Source organism: Marmota marmota, unplaced genomic scaffold (genome assembly GCF_001458135.2).
Source record: "Marmota marmota marmota unplaced genomic scaffold, marMar, whole genome shotgun sequence".
In the NCBI taxonomy this organism is placed as follows: domain Eukaryota; kingdom Metazoa; phylum Chordata; class Mammalia; order Rodentia; family Sciuridae; genus Marmota; species Marmota marmota.
The window spans coordinates 1,117,056-1,121,941 of record NW_025999863.1 but is presented as its reverse complement, the minus strand read 5'-3'; positions in this window follow the sequence as shown (position 1 = coordinate 1,121,941).

Here is a 4,886-nt window from a genome sequence, read left to right as displayed (position 1 = left end):
CAGCGGGCGCGATCGCTCTCCGCCTGACCGTCCCTGGGTCTCGTTTCAAGTTCCTTTCAGTCTTGCGTCCTGATGTGGGTGGAGGGCAGGTGGTTGGAGCATCCGGTTCCAAGGTTCTTCTTGGTTCTCCCCCTCCCCCAGCCTCAGTTTCCTTATCTGTGAAGAGGGAGGAGGATCCGGGTCTCTGCCTTCTGGGTGGCCGCGCGGATTCTCCCACGAGGGCGGCGAAGTTTCTGGCTCCGGGCCCGGGTGGGGGTGCCTGGCACATTTTCTTTCCTCCGTTTTCTATTTTTTCGAGGTGGAGGGCGCGTCGGGAGTGCGGGTTGGGGCCTGAGCCTCGAGCGGAGAGGCGTGGAGAAGGGATCCCACCACTTTTCGTCAGCGTGTTGCCCATTTCCTATACCTCGTGAGGCATCCCCGAAGGTGCGCGGGGTGGAAGCGCAAAGCAGTCCAGCCCTGGGCGTCTGGGGAATCCGCATACTATCTGCGCCCTGGTCATCTTTTCACTGCCAGCCCTTCTCCGGGACCCCACCGGGCTGGCGGTTTGGAGTAGGCAATGGAAGGTGGGCCTTTGTGGCCCTTTGGGGTCTGGCCATTGGCGTGTTCACTCCTTCAGAAAGTAGAGGGGAAGCAAAGGTGGTGATGTGAGGCTGTATTTGGATGGAGCATCCATCCTGTCTGTCTCTTAGCGGGTGACTTATCTGCTCTGGATTGGGTGAAGGATGCCCGGCTGCCTCCTTAGGGTCATTGTGGGGATCCCTTAGGGGTACTGGCACCCAGAGGGGACTTGTTCCACAGCCTCTCAGGGAAGGAACAGAGTTGGCCAGGGCCTTGCAGCAGAGGTGGTCTTGGAGATGGCTCTGCAGGCAAGCCCCAGACACATTGCAGGGTCTCCAATACCAAATGGAGGGACTAAGCTTCCACCCTTGGGTTGTGAGGAGCTGGACTTGGAGGCAGGAGAGGAGGAGGGAGTAGGGTAGTGGGCGCGGAAAGTGCCTGTTTTCTGCATTTCCCCCATTTCTGTTTCCTCATAGCCTGGGGCCAGGACACTCTGCCCACCTTGGAGTCTAGCAGGACAGAATATAGGGTGGACTCTACATTGAATGCCAGAGGTCTCCACCTTTTGCTGAGAGGTTCCAGGGTGTGTTGGGCATGCATTTCTGCAGGAGAGACATTTGGGGAGGAGCTGTGAAAGTGGCAAGGGAACGTTGGGGGCAGAAAAGGAGATGCCTGCAGGCCCAGGCTGAGCTGAAGAGTGCCTTGGCTGCTTGCTAGTGGGTTTGCTGTTCTGACCTGTGGGGTGAGGTGGACCCTGGGGGAACCCTGCCTTCTCCACTCACGGCTGCACACCCCCTCCTGTCCTGCTCCAGAACCTCAGTGTTTCCTGATGGTGTGGCTCTGAGTCCTAGTGTACTGGCTTGGTTTGTTTTTTTCTGGGCCATCTTTCTTCCTGGGTTGGTTCAAAGGGGAGGCCAGGCCACCTCCCACTGTGGCATCCAAGGGATGCGTCTATAGGCTCTGAGGCGATGGCAGCGTCTGCCCCTGAGCCCGGTTCTGGGGTGTCAGCATGGTCATCCTATGTGGAATGAGAAACAGGGAAGAAGTGGGGCCTGAAGGCGAGCTGGGATGCCGGCATGCAGGTGGACATTTCACTACAGCACTGTGTCTCCTCTGCATGGTGGGGAGGGCAGGGTGCCCTCCTTGGGTGGATCCCGAGTCCCTGCCCCCAACCACAAAGCCCCCTTTATAATAAACATTCGGTGGCTAGGAGGACAGTCCTGGACCCAGGCATCTCTGATTTACTTTCTAGCGTGCTGGATGACTCCTCATTCACGGTCTCTTCCGCTCCCAGGACCACAGTGGGTTAGCGTCCAAGGGCCACTTTTAATGGAAAGGGCTTTGGTCTCTGTAGTCCTAAGGGAGGTCGAGGCAACTGTTAGGTCCGCTTGGGAAGCCAGGAAGGCCTACTTGGTCCTAAGGCCAGCTGGGTTCACCCTGAATGCCATTGTTAGTCACCTGCTGTCTGTAGGGCTGTGGTCTGGGAGAATCCTGTCCTTACCCAACTCTGCCTGGGGACTTTCTCCTGCATTAAGGGGACAGCAGTCTGGCTTAGCTCTCAGGGCAGAAAGAAGGGCAGTGTGGAGTTTTGTGTCCCCAGCAGCTTTGCCACATTTGACCCTGGGCTGAGGGGGGCTAGGAGGAGCAGCAGGATCTTTTTCTCAGGAGAGTACCACCTGGTCTGTGGGTAGAGCCTGGACCACAGGCCCCTGTGCCCACAGCTCTTAGCCCTGTGGAGTGCCCCTGTGTGGGGCGGGGAAGGACTTTGGAAGCTGTGGGAGATGTTGATGCCGTTGCTGTGGATACCTAGAGTGAGCCAGGGATGGGGTGGGGGCAGGGTGGAAGGAGAGGCGTGCTGTGGACTCCTTGCTCTTGGAACATTCTCCATGCCCAGAAGCCCCCTGTCCCTGGCCCCCAGTGCCCAGTACAGTCAGCAGTGTGCCTCGGGGGGGTGTCTGGCCCCTTTCCAGCCGAGGAGCTCAGACCTGGAAGAGGTCCCCTCTGGACACTGCAGCCTGCTGAGCAGTGTTCCTGGCTTCCGCCCATTCCACGCCAGGAGCATCCCAGTTGTGGCAACTACTAGTGTCCCTGGAGGGGTTTGCAGGGTCACCCCCTGTTGCACTCTTCTCTAAGGTCCCAATTTACCTAAGTCTGAAAGGTATCACTGAGTGTCTGCTGTGTGCCAAGGCTGTGCAAGGCCCTGGGGGACAAAACCGGTCCCTGTCCTAACCATTGAGCTCCATTCCCAGCCCTTTTCATTCTTTATTTTGATTTTAAGATAGAGTCTTGCTAATTTGTCCAGTCTGGCCTTGACCTTGTGATCCTCCAGCTTCAGCCTCCTGAACTGGTAGGATGACAGGTGTGTGCTGCCAGGCCAGCTTGTCCCAGGACTTGTGAAACCTCGCGGAGGGAGGGAGAGCTATGGAGAACAAGGCTCCCAGAGGAGCGGGTTTCAGACCTGCGGCTGGCCTGGGTGGGTGGGGCAGGAGGCTGGGTTTCCCCGTGGGAGGAGTGGGCTGGGCTTGGGCATGGATTTTGAGGTGGGGAGGTGCAGGGCAGGCAAGGTGAAGGGCTGTCTGATCCCAAGGACGGGGCTGGGGAGGCAGGCTTGGCTTGGCAGAGGAAAATCCGTTTATGGAGAAGGGATTAGGGTGGAAAGGGCTGAGGGTGGAGCAGGTCTGGGAGGGAGGGTGGGAGGTGGGCCAACCTGCCAGTTGGGGTCGGGGAGGATGGGGTGCAGGGGGAGGCCAGGGTGACCTCAGTTTTCTGATAGGGAAGCCCGAGGTGTCAGCAGGGTGTGACACTGCCCCAGGAGGAGGCACTGGGGCCTAGAAGGATAGCAGCCCGTCTCGCAGGCAGAGCTGTGAGTGCCCCCAGGGGCAGACTGGCAGTTCTGGGAGGGGGTGTGCCAGGCCCAGGGGCACTGAGGTACACCTCCATTGGGTGCCCAGAGACTGCCTCCCCCACTCTGCAGGCTCCCCAGCTGGTGGGAGGAACAGGGCCCCCCAACTTTGTGGGGGATGATAACTATCCCCCACCCAGACTGCCTGATAAAAGTGGCCCAGATGGGCTGGGAGTTGGTGAGTGATACCAGCCAAGGGGGCTGGACGCCTGGGTAGGGAGCCTCGCAGGGGTGTGTCCCCCTCGCCCTCAGGCCCCAAGATCCCCAAGAGGAAGGTACCAGTCTGAGTGTGAAGTGGCCACACAGGCTGGGTGGTCTAGGAGGGACAAGGGGCCTTGGGTTGTTGGTGGACCTTGTGTCTTTAAGTAAACGGAGGGGTGTGCGTAGTAACGGAGAGGATGAGCACATTGGTGCCTTGCTCTCCCCGAGTCCTGAGCTTGGTCCTCTAGGACTGCACAGGCCCCATGCCAGGTCCTGCTGAGGACTCAGCAGTGCACACAGCACCCTGCCCTTGGCCCCCAGTGGGGTGTCTAGATATCACCATGAGATACAAGAAGGCTCGGGACAGAAAAGCTGACAAAGGGCACAGGAGGTGGGGGCCACCAGCAGTCAGGGGACCCTCTGCGCACAGCCCAGGTGGAGACCTCGATGCTCACTCTTGAGTTAGGGCTGAGCAGCCGGCGGAGCGGGCTGCCACAGCAGCTGCTGCAGGGCTGGGCAGAGCCGCCTGGGCTCTGGAGACTCTGGAGGTGGTGGGGTTTGCTGGCAGGTGGCACGTGGGGAACTGAGGGAGTGAGGACCCCAGGGATGTGTCTGCTGATGTTTTGGGCAGGAACAGCACAGTGATTCCCAAGAGGAAGCTTGTGACATGGTGGGAAGCTTTGGCTTGGGGGGTCGAGGGCCGCAGCAATGGAATGGGTAGGTGATCAGGGACCAGATGGTGTTCAAGACCATGGGGCAGGTGGTGCCACCCCACAGGCTGGCCCAGGTTTGCCGGATGCCCTGGCCTCCGAGCCTCCGTTTGACTGAAGGCTAGCGCTCTCCCAGCTGAGCTGTTTTGGCAGGGTGGCAGGTTGGCCTCGCGTTTTCCTGACCCTGCATGGCACCCAGGCAGCCCTGCTGTCCTGAGCTCACCCTTCCTGCCAGAGTCAGAGGGTCAAGTCCACCTTGGCTCCGCCCACAGTGCCTTTCCTGCGTGGTCCCCACCCAACCACATCCCCCTGTGGCCACCTTCCAATCAGGTAGCCCGTAGTAGCCAGGTGGCTGTACTTGGAGTTCTGGTGGACTCAGCTCTGGGCCATCCCCATCTGCCCCCCGAAATTAACCCCCCAGAAAGGATGGTAAGATTGGGCCAGGCATTTTGCGGCCGTGTGCCCGACGCCGCGCACCCCCTACCTCCGCCCACGTGCGCACGTGTGTCCTCGCC